At 39.5% G+C, this 19,225-nt stretch overlaps 1 pseudogene; it reads right to left on the reverse strand.

The window, feature by feature from the left end:
• Positions 1-19,225, reverse strand: part of LOC140737551 (ubiquitin-protein ligase E3A-like) — a 32,392-nt pseudogene that overhangs the window by 6,357 nt on the left and 6,810 nt on the right.

The following is a 19,225-nucleotide window of genomic DNA, read 5'->3' on the forward strand; positions in this document are numbered from 1 at the left end:
CATTTTGATTTATCAGAAGTGTTAATTTCAGAAGATAATGTATTCTCCAGATATACTATGTATGAAATCCTTGTCTTTCCAGTAGTACAGAAAAATATCAATGCACAAATCATAGAAGTTAAAAATATATTATTGCCCATATATGCCCACATACATTATGGAATGTATTGAAAGACAGATTGTAATTATATCATTAACAAGAATTCACTTCTGCAACATACTAACCTGATAAATTTCTTAATGGGCAATGTAGATGGCAATTTACGCATTTTATGTGGGGAGGGCAAAATAGAAGTAGATACCTTACTATCCTAGATTTTTTTGTGAATTCTCCATCGTATTCAGTTGCCTCTTCAAGCGCATGGAAATCCAGATTCTGGAATGCAACTAAATTGGAAATAATAGGTAGCATCAAAACTACTATTTGGACCTATTACAGGAAACAGAAGCCAAGCACCCAAAAATGCTCCAAAGAGGACATACTTCAGTCAAATCTGGCTGACACTAGAGTTGGAAGCAAATTGACTAACAAGTAATACTAAGGGCTTTAATATGAAATAGTTGGGAGAGGAAGGGAGAGGGGTCAGACCTCTAATTAGGGGCAAATTAGAAAGTTAAAGAAAAGACAAGTAGACTGTACAAGGTAGCTAAATGGAGAATCACAACCAGAGCTTGAAGTGAAGAGACAGGAGATACATAAATGCAAATGTACCTCCAATTTTCAACAAGGCCAAAGATGAAATTGAAGGCTATTTCTCTAAATGCATTCAACATTTGTAACAAGTGAATTAATAAAACAAATAGAAATGAATGGATACCATTCAACAGCTATGAAGGAATGGCAAAATGACTAATGCTGGGAATTAAACAGTCCTGGACAATGAATGTCTAAGAGAAACAACAAAATAGGAAAATAGTAGCAGCCCTGATAACAAAGGAAAGGATAAGGTAACAAAGAAAAATGATTTAATTTTAACTAATTAAATAATTCACTTTTGGTAGCGCTAAGTAACAAGCGCAGAAAATAATGCTGATTATTATTCCTTGGAGCCCAAAGTTCAGCGATAATACAAGACATGGCATAAAAAACAAGGAAATTGGAGGCAAAGGTAACAAGGATAATGTCACAATTATGGAAGGATTTTGTATGCTGACTGGGTAAATCAACTGAGTAATTCAGTGTTAATAACAAAATCAGAATACATAGGAAATGAAAGAAAAACATTTCCAGATTAATATGTTAAAAGCTGAACAATTGTACAATGATTTTAAAAAAATTACAGTATGGTAATTGAAGAGTCTTAAGGGAAAGTAATAAGTGATTACTTTATAAACTAATTTAAAGCCAATCTGAAACCAAAGCGATAAATACACAAATATGAAGCACAAGCACAAACAAGCAAACAAAATTGCAAAAGTAAAAAATTACAAGCTTATAAAAGTAATTTTAAGGGTTAATGTTTAAAAATTAATATATAATTTCAAATAATTTTTTTTTACACCTTTAAAGTACAGACTCATAGCTGGTAAGGTGGTTCATTTATTGACAAATTTATCTTTAATTGTTTTATTAAATACAAACAACCCTTACAACATTGTTCAAGAATGGCAAGCCAAAAGACTGGAGAAATATTAGAAATGAGCAAAAGAGGACCAAGGAAGTGATAAGAAAAGGGAAAGCATAATATGAAGATAGAATAGTGAGAAATACAAGTGGATGGTAAACGATTCAGTTAATAAGCAAAAAAAAAAAGAGGAGATTAGCTGAAGTTAACACAGGTCTCTTAAAAGAAGAAAAATCATATTGGGGAATTAAAACAAATATCATGACCATCCTCACTGAAGGAAGAAAATATCCAAGAAATTATGGGAATCAACAAATCTGGAGAGAAAGAGAATTTGAATTAAATTAGCATTAGTAAATAATATTGTAATTGAAAGCAGACAAATCTTCTGAACCTGATTACCTGCATCATAAGTGGATGTGGTCCAAGTGATACTAGCATTGGTTGAAATGTTCCAAAATGTCATAGATTCTGGAATGGCTTAGATTTCATATTAACTTAACTTCACATTACCATTTAACCTTTAAGTGTGAATTGGGTCTCCAACTAAACAAAAAAAATGCAATCATTATGATTTAGTTAGAAAGCCAATTAATCTTTTCTGCTGAGGTTCTTAAGAGGATAAAGCACAGATATCCAGAAAATCCACCTTAGCCAATCACTAAGATCAAGGGCAACTTGCATCCAGTCTGACTTGGGTTCTTAAGTGGCTAACAATTTGAAAATAGCAACACATTCTTCTGCAGATGGGGCAAGTAGTCAAGGTTCAAGTGATGTGTTCCTCTGGCACTCATACAGGGCTTGCGTGTGCTCAAGACATGGCCTTGAGGTTCTTAATACCATCCCAAATAGTCCATCTCAACTTTGAGCAGTCAGTCGAGAAGCCCAGTCAGTGGGAATGTTGCACAGGGATGCTTTGAGCATATTCTTGAATAGTTTTTGAGCACAATTCAGAATGAAGGGTTTATTCAGAGATCTGGTGCCAGGCAAGCTAATATTCTGTCTCACTCAATGTATGACACCAAGAGTAACTGGAGCTTTAATGCTGGAGATGTTGTCCTGGACATGGATGTTGGCTCATTTATCCTTGCAAAGAATTTGGAGGACTTTGTGAAAGCAGCATTGATGGTATTTTCCCAGTGCCTTAAGATAACTGCTATAGATAGTCCAGGTTTCAGAAGTACATGGAAGGGTGTGTCAGTGCTGCCCAATAAACTAGGAGTTTTGCACCATGACTCACATTCCTTGATTGACTAAAGGTTGTGCTGGATCATTTGAAAGCTGTGATGCAAATATTTAATAATGTCTGTCAGTTCCAAGAGGTTAGTTCTCAAAGTGACCAACTTTTCTAGGGTCTTGAAGCCAACAGACTATATCACTACTGTAACACTTACCCAAAAGGCTGGTATATGTCTAGGGGAAAAGGAGATCCAGCCACACCCCAACCCACCTCCCGTACACACAAGTGCTGTGAGAATCGAGTTTATGCCTCGCGCCGCTCACCGTATCAACTTCACACCAAATACCGTTATGAAATACACTTTATAGAATTTACTAACATTAACTAAAGAAATATTAGGCAATACAATATATATATACACAAGGAAAGAAAAAAACAAAAGGCGCCAACTTATCAAAGTTCAGTCAGTGTAGTGCACATCGTAGGAGCTCAATCAACGAATCATCCGACAGCCACCTCGTCACCCCTGGGACCACCCGGTGGTCTTACGAGCCGTCCCGTGCCAGTCGCGGTGGTCCTACGAGCCGTCCAGCGCCCGTCCACCTTCCTCGTCCGTCTCTCCTCCCGACTCTCCTCACACCCCCAGCCCGCGCAACCCCTCCCCCGTTCCCAGCCTCACAAAACACAATAACATTCCCCATTGATTAACAAATGAATACAATTACCATATCAGCCATTCTAAAGCGAAACAACAGCGAGAGAAACTTTTAACAGACAAAGAAGCATTCCTACTCGTAACAAACCAAAGAAGCCCTTTTTAGTAACATACACAGGACATTGTACACTACTTTCAAATATAAACACTGGAAAACTAAAACATACAATTATTAGTTTATAACAATTCATTAATCCAGATTGAGAATAAATTAAACAATACTTACCTTGCTGCCACAGATTAATTGTTCAATTTTTTCTGGTCTGAAAAGATATTTTAAGGGAGACTCATTTGTAACCACATGGAAACCTCGACTGAATGCTCTGAACTGTTTTTCCACTGACTGGTTCAAAATATAATCTGTATATAATTGAACAAATTCCTAAATAAGAAAATTTAAAAGCTTTTATCAGACAGCTAACATTTAAAGTAGGATAACCTAGCACATAATTATTCTTGCCATATTTTATCTTGTTTAAATAGCATCTCAATGTTATATAGCAATAAGCCCTTTGCCTCAATTTGTGTGTGGCCAAGGTGGCTCCTTGAGCTACTCCCATTTGTCTGCATTTAGCCCACATCCCTGTAAACCTTTCCTTCACAGTAATCTGACAGCATGAATATTTCTGGGTACCATCTTTTTGATTAATCTCCATTCAGGTGAACATCAGGCAACTCTCAGTTCTCTGCCCAAAATTCATTCCTCAAACAATACAAAAAAAATTCAATTGCTTCCGCATTGCATGTGCCAATCTGCTCATAAAAGCAGCAAATACACTGCAAAACACAAACTGCAGCATCCTGTGTGGCTTTGGAGCTACTTTTGCCTTCGTTTTATTTCAGATACATTGCAATAGATAGTATAGAGCAAACATGATCCTTTAGACTACATCTATTCATGTTTAACTTTATTCCAGAATCCATTCACTTTACTCCAGAAGCACTATTTTGGAATTATGCTTCATGATGCACAGAGCAGAAATCAAATTATTCAAATGAAAACATCTGATGGATTCAAGCTGAGGCCGTGAAAATGTGTTTCTTATTCCCCTACGTCTTCCAGCATTTTACTTTCATTCAGCAAATACCTTTCAAACAGGTTGTGAAGTAATGTGCCCAACACATTCTCTCTCCACTCCCTGACCATAGAAAAATTTTAAAACAACCAAGAGAAACTGAATATTTTCTCAGTATCTTAACGCATGCTTCTGAAACAATATTTAATCGCTGCATTGTGTCCATTTTACATAATTATACAAATTTACTAATTAAGATCACTGTAATAACCTTTTTATTCTGGTTTGTGACTGTGATCGCATCACTGCTTTCTTTTAGATCACAAGTTACTGGCACTCCAAATAGGTCATTATATGATACTTTAAACCTATCATATTTTCTTCTACATTTCCTCAATAGTCCAGAACTACTTTGAAGTTTCGATATAGTATCTGCAAAGAATTGATTTCAAATAACCAATATGCATAATATTTCAAAGATTATCCTTCAGATACAGTCTTTAAGTATGTTAGACTAATTCTACCACTTACACAACACTGGGCAACAAATTTTTTTTCCCCAAAAGTGTTGCTTCCTCAGAATTTTTTTTGTTTATGATAGACTGCTTGAAGATGAACACAAATATAATTTCAGACTACCTGTATCATGTAAGAATTTGGAGAAACAACAAATTAACTTTTATTGAATATAATGTGTTTAATTGCATCATGGTGCTAATGCTTTGCAATAGTTCAACTAAGTTAAAACTATTTTGTTAATGATTTTCATTTGTACTCAGTTTCTGAGGCTATTTGCTTAAAAGTCTAACAACAATTCGCCAGCACTGATGGATTCCAGTTGCCCTGGTATTTTTTCTCCATGACTGCAATGTCCTGGTGAAACCTTTCACCATGCTTGTCACTAACAGCACCAAGATTTGCAAGGAAGAATGCAAATGGGAATGCAGAAAATGAATCTTCAGTGACATGTTGCATTTCATGGTTTTATATGCTTGAAGCATGCTTTCTACCAGCTGCGTGTAGTTTGGTGCTCTGTAGATGCTGAAAAAAATTTCAACAACTTCCTTGAATGCCTTCCTTGTGATTTTCTCCAGTCCCACTAGAAATTCTTCAAATTGCCTGTCATTGATTACCTGTTTGATTTGTGGACCAACAAAAATGCTTTCCTTAATCTTGGCATCAGTTATTCTGGGAAGCATCTGTCTCAAAAATCAAAATCCTTCATAGAAATCTTTGTGCCTGGTGATAGCAAATTCCATCCTTACAGTCCTGAACCCAATTGTTATTACTAAAACCTGTCCTGCCATGCAGCAGCCGCGCCGCCCAAGCATGCCTGGACAAGATAGGAAACTTTCCAGCTTACACTGTAGGCAACATTTTAATTGACTTGAATTAGGAATTGAAATAATAAACATAAGTTTATTAAAAATGGTGTGTGATAGGGAAATTTCACGGTGACTTTCATGATCAGTAGCCCAAAATTCCTAAAATACACCTAAAGGTATTCAGGAAGCAAAATCTTTGTTGTCCAGTGAGATCATTGATGGCAAATAATTTTATAGAACATAGAAAAGTACAGCAGAGGAACAGGCCATTTGACCCACAATGTTGTGTCAAACCAGCTAAAAAGCTAATCAAAAACACCCAAACATTAACCCATCCTACCTACACCTTGTCCATATCCCTCCATCTTCCTTACATCCTTGTGCCTATCCCAATGCCTCTTAACAGCCTCCAATGTATTGCTTCTACCACCATTCCAGGCATCCACCACAGAGTTGAAAATAATAAGTACTGTTCACTTCCCTTTTGAACCTACCCCCCTCACCTTCCATAGAACACAACAGCACAGAACAGGCCATTTGGCCCTTCTAGTCTGTGCCGAAACGTTATTCCACTAGTCCCATTGACCTGCACCCAGTCCATAACGCTCCAGACCTCTCATCCATGTATCTATCCAATTTATTCTTAAAACTTAAGAGTGAGCCCGCATTTACCATGTCAGATGGCAGCTCGTTCCACACTCCCCTCTCTGAGTGAAGTTCCCCAAACCTTTCCCCTTTCACCCTAAAGCCATATCCTCTCGTATTATCTCTCCTAGTCTAAGTGGAAAGAGCCTACTTGCATTTACTCTGTCTATACCCCTCATAATTTTGTAAACCTCCATCAGATCACCCCTCATTCTTCTACGCTCCAAGGAATAAAGTCCTAACCTGTTCAATCTTTCCCTGTAATTCAACTCCTGAAGACCCAGCAACATCCTAGTAATATCTTCTCTGCGCTCTTCCAATCCTTCCTATATTTAGGTGACCAGAACTGTACACGATACTCCAAATTTGGCCTCACCAATGTCTTAAACTCACCATAACATCCCAACTCCTATACTTAACACTTTGATTTATGAATGCCAGGGTGCCAAAAGCCTTCTTTACAACCCTGTCTACCTGTGACGTCGCTTTCAGGGAATTATGTATCTGAACTCCCAGATCCCCTTGTTCCTCTGCACTCCTCAGTGCCCTACCATTTACTGTGCATATCCTACCTTGATTTGTCCTTCCAAAATACATCACTTCACATTTGTCTGCATTAAATTCCATCTGCCATTTTCTGGCCCATTTTTCCAGTTGGTCCAGATCCCTCTGCAAGCTTTGAAAGCCTTCCTTGCTGTGCACAACACCTCCAATCTTAGTTTCATCAGCAAACTCGCTGATCCAATTTGCCACATTATCTAGATCATTGATACAGACAACAAACAATAGTCCCAGCACAAGTCCCTGAGGCACACCACTAGTCACAGGCCTCCAGTCTGAGAAGCAATCATCCACTATCTCTGTCTTCTCCCACACAGCCATTTTCGAATCCAGTTTACAACCTCTCCATGGATACATGTCTGAACCTTCTGAATTAACCTCCCACGTGGGACCTTGTCAAAGGCCTCATAAAGTCCATGTAGACAACATCCACAGCCTTTCATTCATCTACTTTCTTGGTAATCTCCTTGAAAAACTCTACAAGATTCGTTAAACACCATCTACCACGCACAAAGCCATGCTGACTATCCTTAATCAGCCCTTGGCTGTCCAGGTACTTGTCTATCTGATCTCTCAGAACACCTTCCAATAATTGACATACTACTGACATCAGGCTCACCGGCCTGTAGTTATCTGGTTTACTTTTGGAGCCTTTTATAAACAACAGAACAACACGAGCCACCCTCCAGTCCTCCGGCACCGCACCCATGGCTAAGGACATTTTAAATATTTCTGCCAGGGCCCTGCAATTTCTACACTAGTCTCTCTCAAGGCCCGAGGAAGTATCATGTCAGGCCTGGGGGATTTATCTACTTTTACTCATTGTAAGACAGCGAGCACCTTCTCCTCTTTAATCTCTATATATTCCATGACACTTCCTTGTTTCCCTTACTTCCATACTATGCCAGTTTCCTGAGTAAATACTAATGCAAAAAACTGTTTAAGATCTCCCCTATCTCCTGATGCTCCACACAGACAACCACTCTGATCTTCTAGGGGACCAATTTTGTCCCCTACTTGTCGTGGTCCGGTCCAGGGTCCGCGTTCCGGTTCGTGGTCCGCGGACTCCGGACTCCGGGTCCTCCAGCTGTCCCTTGTTTCGGTTGGACTAAACCATAAACACCTGATGCTCCTCTTGTTGGCTGGGAATATAAGTGGCCCTGGGATTGAGTGTGGTTGGGGAGGTCATCTTGTCAAGCTTCCCTGGCAAGATTCTCATGGAAGCAAATGGCTGGTACGGCCAACTGCCATCTTTAGGCTGCGTTGGAGAACCATTGCTTCTTGGAGCCTTGCTGTCAGTAGTCGGAGCTGTCATTGTGGTATGGATTCGGCCGTTTCCCGGGCCAGCTGGGTGGCCGTCAGCCACTCCGAGCTAGGTAGGGATCCGGTTGTTTCCGTAGCCAGTCAAGGTTGCTGGCCGTAACAGCTACTTGGAGCAGCCCCGATGCAGAGATGGAACGGTCTGTTGTTCTTCGGTGTTTGTCTCTTCCTGTCCTCGCCCCGTGGGGTAAGTCAGGCCACTCTGCCGTGGCCTGCGGGGGGCATTCTGTCTTGTCTGGTCCTTGCCTCCATGGGGTAAGTCAGGATGTTCTGCCATTGCCCTGCGGGGGGAATCTGTCTTGTCTTGGCCTCCGTTGGATAGGTCCGGCTGTTCTGCCGTTACCCGATGGACGGTCCTGCCCCACCTTGGTGTGGAGTCCCGGCTTGTCGAAGGAGAAGTCCCGGCTCTACGTCTATGTTCTATCCAGTCTCATGTTAGTGTCTTGTGAAAGATGAGTCCCGGCTTGTCGAAGGAGAAGTCCTGGCTCTATGTTTATGTACAGTTCCTAGTCTGCCTCCAGCCAGGCCTCGAGACCCCAAGCCTCCAGCCAGGCCTACTCACATCTCCACCTGGCTTTGGGGGTCCGAGCCTGAGGCAAGACCCAGGCTCTGGGTCCTTGTCCAGTCTCAGGCTCAGAGTCCACCCCAGGCTCCTTGTTCCCAGTCCCTCGTCCTGCCCTGTTCCTAGCACTGCAGTGTCTGCGTCCTGCATTTGGGTCCTGATACAACACCCCCGTATGACACTATTATCCTTTTACTCTTAATATACTTGTAGAAACCCTTCGGGTTTACCTTCACATTATCTGCCAAAGCAACCTCATGTCTTCTTTTTGCCTTCCTGATTTCCTTCTTTAGTATTTTCTTACATTTCCTATACTTTTCAAGTACCTCGTACCTCATTTGTTCCTTGGTGCCTATACCTGCTATACATCTTTCTTTTTCTTAACCGGATAGCTAATATCCCTTGAAAACCAAGGTTCCCTATGCCTGTTAACTTTGTCTTTAACCCTGGCAGGAACATGCAAACGCTGTACTCTCAAAATTTTGCCTTTGAAGGACTTCCACTTACTAAACACACCCTTGCCAGAAAACAACTTATCCCAATCCACTCTTTCTAGACCCTTTCTCATTTTCACAAAATTGGCCCTTCTCCAATTTAGAACATCAACTCGAGGACCAGACCTATCCTTATCCATAATTAACTTGAAACTAACGACATTACGGTCACTGGACCCAAAATGTTCACCTACACACACTTTTGTCACCTGACCTGTCTGATTTCCTAATAGGAGATCAAGTATTGCATCTTCTCTCGTTGGTACCTCTATATCAATTGGGAAAACTTTCCTGAACACATTTGACAAACTCCAAGCAATCTAGTCCTTTCAGTGTGGGAGTCCCAGTCAATATGTGGAAAGTTAAAATCCCCAACTATTACAACTTTCTGTTTCGTACATCAGTCTGCTATCTCTCTACAGATTTGCTCCTCCAGTTCTCTGACTATTGGGCGGTCTATAATACAAACCCATTAGTGTGGTCACACACTTCCCATTCCTCAGCTCCACCCATATGGCCTCTGTAGGCGAGCTCTCTGGCCTGTCCTAGCTACACACAACTGTGATATTTTCCCTGACTAGTAATGCCACTTCTCCCCCTTTCATCACTCCCCCTCTATCATGTCTGAAACAAGGAGCCCCAGGACATTAAGCTGCCAGTCCTGCCCCTCTTGCAAGCAAGTCTCACTAATAGCAATAATCCCATGCACTAAGCTCATCTGCCTTACATATAATACTCTTTGCATTGAAATAAGTGAGCCTGAGAACACGTCTATCATGTACAAACCTTTGACTTCTGTCTATATGTGCAGTCCTCCCATGATCTTTATCCTCCTCCACCATCTCACTATCTGCTCTAACACTTTGGTTCCCCTTCCCCTGCAAATCTAGTTTAACCCCCCCCCCCCCCCCCCGGGAGCAGAACTAGAAAACCTACCCGCAAGGATGTTAGTCTCCCTCCAGTTCAGATGCAAACCGTCCCGTCAGAACAGGTCCCACCTTCCCTGGAACAAACCTAATTGTCTGGAAACATGAAGCTCTCCCTCCTGCACCACCTTGTTAGCCACGTATTTAGCTGCATATTCTTCCCATTTCTAGCCTCACTAGCACGTGGCACAGGTAGCAATCCTGAGACTGCAACCCTGGAGGTCCTGTCTTTCAACTTTGCACCTAACTCTCTAAACTCTCTTTAAAGGACCTCCTCCTCCTTCCTATCCACATCACTGGTGCCTACATGGACTACATCTGGCTGCTCATTCTCCCTCTTGAGAATACCAAGAACTCAATCAGAGATATTGTGGACCCTAGCACCAGGGGGGCAATAAACCATCCGAGATTCTCGATCTCTCCCAAAGAGCCTCCTATCAAATCCCCTATCACTACCACTCTCCTCTTTTCCCTCCTACCTTTCTAAGCTGAAGGCCCAGTCTCAGTGCCAGAGACACAACCACTACAACTTGAATGCATGCCATCTGGTATTAGACATTTCAACCCTGGGGAACAGCTGCTCTCTGTACATTATCTGTGCCTCTCAATCTTGTAAACTTCATCTGATCTCCCCTCAGCTTCCAGCATGCCAGAAAAAAAAACAACCCAAGTTTATTCAGCTCCTCATGAAAGCACATGCCATCTAAACCAGGCAGCATCCTGGTAAACTTCTTCTGTACCCTCTCCAAAGCCTCAACATCTTTCCTATAGTGGGGCAACTAGAACTGTATGTAATGCTCTAGATGTGGCCTAATCAGTTTTATAAAGTTGCAACATAATCTCCTGACTTGAATTCAGTGCCTTGAATAATAAAAGCAAACATTCCATAAGCCTTCTTAAACACCTTATCGATTTGAACACACTCTCAAGGAGCTATGAACTTGGATCCCAAGATCTCTCTGCTCAGCAACACCATCCTTGCATTTGTCCCAGCAAGATGCAACACCTATTGTTAAACTGGGTTAAACTCCATCTGCCATTTTACTGCCGATATCTGCAACTGATCTATAATCACACTGTATTCTTTGCCAGTCTTCTACACTATTCACAACTCCACCAACCTTAATATCATTCACAAACTTACTAACCCAACCATCAACATTTTTATCCAGGGCATTTATATACAGAGGTACCAGCGCAGTTCCTTGCAGAACACCACTAATTACAGACCTCCAGTTCAAACAAGTCCCTTCAACTACTCCCCAGTCTTCTATACACAAACCAGTTCTGGGTCCAAACGGCAAATTCACCTTAGATCCCACGCACCATATCTTCTGGATTAAACACCAAAAGGGTCTTTGTCAAACACCTTACTAAAAGCCATGTAGACAACATCCATTAGCATTTGGAAACCCATAGCTAAGGAGAGCTAGCATGGTTTTGAGGGTGGCAGATCATGCCTTGCCAACAAGATTGGATCTTTTTTTTGTACAAGGTGATGCAAGGTATTGAGGGTAGGGAAGCGGACATCAAGGATGCAGTGATCGTAAATCCCCAAACCCAGCACTATTCCAATGAGTGTGAATTGCCCATCATTCTCAAAAGAGGAAGAGTTGAACCAAAATTGTTTTGTAAAACTGTCATAAGTAAACATTCCTACAGGAAGAAAAATAATCAAACAAGTTCCCACTGGAACAGAACAATTTAAATTACCCAACCACATAGGCTAAACACCTAAAGCACTGGGATTTTTAAACACATAATCCTTATACTACAGTTTTATAAAATCTTAATTATCACCATGGATTTTGAGTTTACCCATATTCATTTAATAGCCATCCAGCAATCCACTCAAATATGATAAAGATTTTTCCTTCATGTGATCCACTCATTTAAATTTACAGATACATCAACAAATTAGTAGTTGTATCCAAAACACTGAGCTATGTGAATGGCAAATGCTTGAATGGAGATTTTCAGAACACTTTGCAAATATGATCAAATTTTCACTTCTGAAATCAAGACCAAAAACTATTTTGTTTTATGTGAAAACAGCTTAGGGCTATCAATATAGCAATCCAACTTAAATTGTTATTTTTTCCCCACACCAAGACCACTAAATGGCAAGAAATCTCTGGATATTTCACTCAATAAAAGGTTTGATAACAGATTACTGAAGTACTCAATGTACCAAGTTTGGAAAAATACCTGTATCAGGATTAAAAATCTCTTCAACAACTAGCTGAAAGAATTCCTTGGAAAAACCGCCTTCATCCACTCCTTGTTCACCTTCAAATTTTTATACAGTTGCTTTTTCAAATCTGATGGGTTCTCAGTAGCAATTATTTCCAACTGTAAACAAAGCAAACTGAATAAGAAATCACAATACACTTCATAATGTTAACCTAATGGGCTCATGAGGGGTCAAATATAATGATGGGACCTTACAAATTCAAGCAACAACAGGCTTGACTGTGTCCCAAAATTGTTCCATTCTGTAGAATTATCATTTCAAAGGAATAATAAAAAGCACTCTTCCAGTGGACAAAGTACAGAGTGATTAAGAGAAACATAATCACCTTTCCAGCTCTTAGCTTCATCCCACCCCCTCCAGTCTTCTCCTATCATTTCGCATTTCCCCCTCCCCCTCACTACTTTCAAATCTCTTACTACCTTTCCTTTCAGTTAGTCCTGACGAAGGATCTCGACCCGAAATGTCGACAGCGCTTCTCCCTATAGATGCTGCCTGGCCTGCTGCGTTCCACCAGCATTTTGTGTGTGTTGTTTGAATTTCCAGCATCTGCAGATTTCCTCGTGGTAACATACATAATCTGTTTCATGCACGATGTAAAGGCTTTGGGGTGAACGAAGAGTCGTCACTCTCAGCAGGATGCTCAGCCTCTGACCTGCACGTGTGGGATCAAAATATTCAAACAAATTAGAGTTTGGGACCTCCTGGTACAAAGGATTACATCACACCTGCCAAATGATTTCAAATTTTTAAACATTCTTTGGCCTCTCTAATCTGGTGCCCATTCCAATATAAATACTAAAGACTGAAGGTCACATTTATCCCACTTGCAAGTTTGAGATTTTTCCCTTTACTCGTTTTAATGTACAGTGAATCATGATCTGTGGACACACTGCAGAAAATTCAGGTCACGTAACTCTACTACATGACTACCTAAAAGGCCGAACCTGCATCACTCAAATGATTAAATATTTTAGAACAAAAGGAGACAGATTGCTGATGCTGAAATCCAGAACAAAAGGAAAAAAAATTGTGGAAGACAGCAACAATGCAAATTAGTCAGTGGTCCACATACTGATACAACCTATCATAATCTAATAGAGTTTTATAATTATAGGCACAACATGTCAACGGAATGCCTCACAATTACAGTGCTATTACAATGAGATCTAGGTGCTCTTGTACATCAGTCAATGAAAGCAAGCATGCAGGTACAGCAGGCAGTGAAGAAAGCTAATGGCATGCTGGCTTTTATAACAAGAGGAATTGAGTATAGGAGTAAAGAGGTCCTTCTGCAGCTGTACAGGGCCCTGGTGAGACCCCACCTGGAGTATTGTGCGCAGTTCTGGTCTCCAAATTTGAGGAAGGACATTCTTGCTATTGAGGGAGTGCAGCGTAGGTTCACAAGGTTAATTCCCGGAATGGCAGGACTATCATATGTTGAAAGATTGGAGCGACTGGGCTTGTATACACTGGAATTTAGAAGGATGAGAGGGGATCTGATTGAAACATATAAGATTATTAAGGGATTGGACACACTGGAGGCAGGAAGCATGTTCCCACTGATGGCTGAGTCCATAACTAGAGGCCACAGTTTAAGAATAAGGGGTAGGCCATTTAGAACAGAGATGCGTAAAAACGTTTTCACCCAGAGAGTGGTGGATATGTGGAATGCTCTGCCCCAGAAGGCAGTGGAGGCCAAGTCTCTGGATGCATTCAAGAGAGAGTTAGATAGAGCTCTTATAGATAGCGGGGTCAAGGGATATGGGGAGAGGGCAGGAATGGGGTACTGATTGTGTATGATCAGCCATGATCAGTGAATGGCGGTGCTGGCTAGAAGGGCCGAATGGCCTACTCCTGCACCTACCATCTATTGTCTATGAAATATTTAGCTTGTGATGTTTACGATTAGCTCACCAAAAGTAACTGTGTGAATGCATTTCTTATCTTGCAATTGTTTTTTATTATACAGGAGCAAAATGGAATCTCTTTCCCTATTTACATTTCTAATACCAAACTGAACTAAATACTGCGTGCAATTCAAAATACAAATTCTCTTGTAATTTAAAGTTGGGTAATATTTTAACTTGGTTTTACAATCATTGTTCAAGATGCTACCCAAAACAAAGATGTGTTTCATTGGAAATAAAACATACATTTTAAACATATTAGAGACTGTTGAAAAATCATTTTAGTATCCAAGCAGCACCACTTCTGTCAATTCATGCCAGTCACTTCATGTACAAGCCCTTCTGTATCGAGCAGCACTATGTACATACAATAAGTTATCTTATATTTTATGTGTTTTTATTATTGTGTTCATCTAATTTTTTGGTGCTGCTCTGGATCCACAGTAAGAATTATTTCCTTCTTTATACTTGTGTACTGATTATATTAAACAATCTTGAATCTTAAACCTATTAACAAAAACCTTCTGGCACGTGTGTATAAAATATAGCTTTGCAAGAAAAATAATGGTACATACCTGCACAAGATCATCAATCATACAATCACGCCTTAACTTTCAGTCGAAGATAAGGCTGAACTTGCTGTCCTTGTACCAAATTGTACAACACAGTTATACGGCGTTCACTGAACGTTCAAATTCCGTTTTCATAATAGAGACCCTGACTCTTTGTATAGGGAGCAAGGAGGTAAGGACATGTCAAGAAAGAAAATTTCTTCTCACTGCCTACTTTAAAAAATGTAGTCCTTATCCACTGCAAGAACATTGTTTGATGATTCATTAACAAATTCCTCATAAGGTATGGCTAGTCCACAACAGTCAATAGCCTTGAAATTAAGTATTTTTTCTAAAGGGTCCACCCGGTGGTCTTTCTTGTAATTGGTCATCTCAATTAAAAAATTCTGTTGCAAATTCTTCTCTCTGGTTTCTTGTGAAGATTCATCATCATCATCATCATTCTCAAAAGTCAGAACACCACCCATTAAATTTGCATAGTACACCAACTTTAGATACTTGGTTGCAGCAACTACAACATCATCATTCACCAAATTTCGACAACTGTAATTATTGCTGATAACTTTGTATTTAATAAGCTGTTGAAAGACCTCAACCATTCTACGGATATCAATAGCGCTGTACGTTGACTACAGTCGAACCAGATCAGGTTGTGCTGACAGAGGAAGTGTGCACATTGCTTTGCAAAACATAGGCAAGGCTCCTTCCAGATACTCAGGACTATGAAGGTTATGATTTTCCATCACAATTATGAACAAGTTTAGGTAGGTAGCATCTCTGTTATATGCATCATGAGAGCTTAAATCACATTCCACATCTGGTGACAGATACATCAAAGCATTAATTAGTGCAGTTTCAATCTGGTTATGTGTTTTCTGTATACCCGCCGAACAGATTTCACATCTATAGTTAATTCTTCTGGCTTAAATGATTGCCAAAGATAATCACATGATTTCTGTTGAGAATAGCAAGGTACTGAATATTCACATCTAACGACTGCTCCAGCTTTGTGATCTTTTTCCAAATTAGCCCACGTATTTTCTGGTAAGCATTTCAAATATTTTTTCTTCATTTCAGGTTTCCTAAAGCTCTTAACCAGTTTTTCGGCACTGGAGAATATCTGGCCATTGACTTGCACCAGCAGTGAGAAATCCTGTGTTTCATTGCAAACACTTAGAATTTCATCCACTTTTTCTTCAGTAAGATAGCTGATGTCTGGAGATTGAAATAAATTATTCACACATTAGAGGATTCATCTTTGTTTACCCACTCATTAAGATAAATACAACTTTGCATCAATCAAGCTAATTGAATGTTTGCAGACACAAGCTGTTACCAGAATAAGCCATTGCCAGTAAGCAAGAATGGAGTACTTTATTACCTTACTTCATATTACTAATCCTAAGAAAATATGAAAGCTTTCAAATATGACCTCAAATAAATTATGTTAATCCCAATGCAGATACAAATTTCTATTTCCTCATTTTCTCCAGTAACGGTAGGTAATGATTGGACATAACACAGTGGGTGTTTTACCATACATTTGCAAATGGCTCTGAAGGACTATGGTCAGCCATTCCTATTTCCGATTATTTCAGCCTTAAAAACAAGTTTTTTTTGAATTTTGTGTTTTTAAATATCAGATAGGTAGCTTGCTGGAATTCAAAGCAACAATGGCAGGCAAGGCAAAATAGAGAACGAGGCTATACAAACCACGGTGCTTGATAAAGTCAGAAAGAGAGGATAATGTACAAAAGGTTATGTTTCTCAATGAAGCAGCAATGATTTTCATGATTGCTCAATGAATTAGAATACAGTTGAAATTGATTTTAAACTTCATATCATTTTGGAACCAATATTTTAAGATAAACAGAACAGTAACTTACTTTAAAAAAGACAATTTTACAGTTAGTATTTATTCTACAAGGAAAAACTGAGCCATACTTTGAAAGTTGTTCCACTTCTGTTTGTCACCACTAATCACATCAGTGTCATTTTCAGCAACATCTGGAGATCTTTATGTTTAAGCTTGTCAGGTGAAATATTTTGGCAAACCAATGTTTTTGCTTTCTTGGTGGGCCAGCCCGAATGTAACTCTGCCCTGGTCCGTTACAACTCCAGAGCTCTGAATGCAGCTTGATTATTATCCAACTGCTTGAAACCAGGGCAGGAAGCAGAGTTTTCATTTGCATAGAACTCATTTCCACAGCCATTTGTTAACTGAAAGCAGTAATGTTCAATCGTTTGGCAGCTTCACGTTTCCTATAAGGAAAAAAAGTGTTCTTGTTTAATTCAAATATCTCATTTAATTCAATTAATTTTCAAAATGTTTACTTTGGAGTTAATTTAATACTAATTATACTCTGACCAGCAGAGGTGGTCAATTACTGACTAATTAAATTTTATATATTTCTCAATTTGCATGAATCCTATTTGCAAACAGATGTTAGAGCTTTGGTTTTCTATGAAATCCAAGTTATTTGACCCCAATTTCTAAATTGTTTTGTTTTACACAAAGTCAAAATAATAGCTGTCCACACTTCACAGAAGTTATAATAAATGAACTAAGTGCACATTAGAATTTCCTGTATAGTTCCACTATTCGTAGAAATTTGGAAATGGGTGCAAAATATCAAACCTTAACCAAAGCAACATTCTGTTACAAGCACATTATGCTCAACCAATTCCATCACCTGGACATCTCATCCACAAAGCCAACTTGTTTTTCTGGATGTAGACAATCAAACAGGTTGACTCTGTCCACCCCAGTTGTTTTCTATGAGACACAACAAGCTTTAAATAGTATCCAAACATAACATGAAGCCCCACTTCTTGATCTTCAACACCAGATCACTCAATAATCTTGGACAGTTTGTTATAATCAAAGGCTTTGGGGCACAATTTAAATGTCTCTGTAAAAAATTTTTTTTATAAACAACCAAAGTTTTTTTTAAATAATCAAAATATAGAAAAATAAAATACAAAAAGTAGATATACAAAAATCTTATTATTTGAACAAATGATTAAAACATCAATAGAGTAAAGTGGCTCTAAATTTACTTCCATGCAAGTCACCTATCCTCAAATAATACATGTGGCAAATGGATCTGGGCTCTCTCTGCAATGAGAGATTTCGCTATTCAACAGCAAGTTGAAGACTAGCATAGGAGATCAGATGGACAAGTATTTTACCTTCAGCTCACCTCCATTTTCACTTTGACTGCACAGACACAGTAGCTCAATAAACAATGAGCTACAAACACAGATATCCAGCAGAATCACTGGATGTCAGTCAACCTGAATGACACGGGCACAGTTAATAATTGCACTACTTCCATCAGTTCTATATAAAAGGAACACAAAATGCTGGAGGAACTCAGGTTAGGCAGAGCTCCTTTTTATGTTTTGCTCTGGATTTCCAGCAACTGCAGATTCTCGTGTTTACAGTTTTAGGGATACAGCAATGTTACACGTTGACACACAGTTTCCAGCTAGATCCTGCATTCGGTTGTGCAATGAGATATTGTAAACAAACACCAGAAAGATGCAAAGCAAAAGGTAACATCTTCTAAAAAAAATATTGAAATGCTACTTGTTTGTCAACTAGCCGAGAAAGATCCCAGTGATAACTAAAGAATGACAAATGTATTTAGGTTCAACCTGAAGCAAAAATAAAATAAATAGCACAGGCTACAATACAGCTTCACACTCACTCAGTTGCTTCTTCTAGGAAGTTCTTGGGGCTTGCTCTCCGTCAACCCAATCCTACAGCAACTACAACCTACATCCAGAAGACAGCCGAAGAGAGCCAAGAGAAATGCAGCCATGGTTGCCATCATTACCACCACATATACATGTCCCACCTGCAACAGAACTTGTGGGTCCAGGATAGGACTGTATAGTTATCAAAGATCTCACCGTTAAGAAGTGGACATCATTATCGGATTCCGATGGACAACCGAAGACAGCAACTACTATCCAAGCCTGGAACAATTAATTCCAATACATAGAGGGATGTGTCTTTTTGGGGTGAGGGGTGAGAAGAGGGAGAAAATCTAACACAAATTAAACAGCAAAACAGTCCACAGACAACTTAATTGCATGTTTTTTGTCTTTCCCCCCAAAAACAAATAAGCTTCTTGTATTCCACAAGACCGTAAGATATATGAGCAGAATTAGATTA

Source organism: Hemitrygon akajei, chromosome 13 (assembly GCF_048418815.1).
Source record: "Hemitrygon akajei chromosome 13, sHemAka1.3, whole genome shotgun sequence".
In the NCBI taxonomy this organism is placed as follows: Eukaryota; Metazoa; Chordata; class Chondrichthyes; order Myliobatiformes; family Dasyatidae; genus Hemitrygon; species Hemitrygon akajei.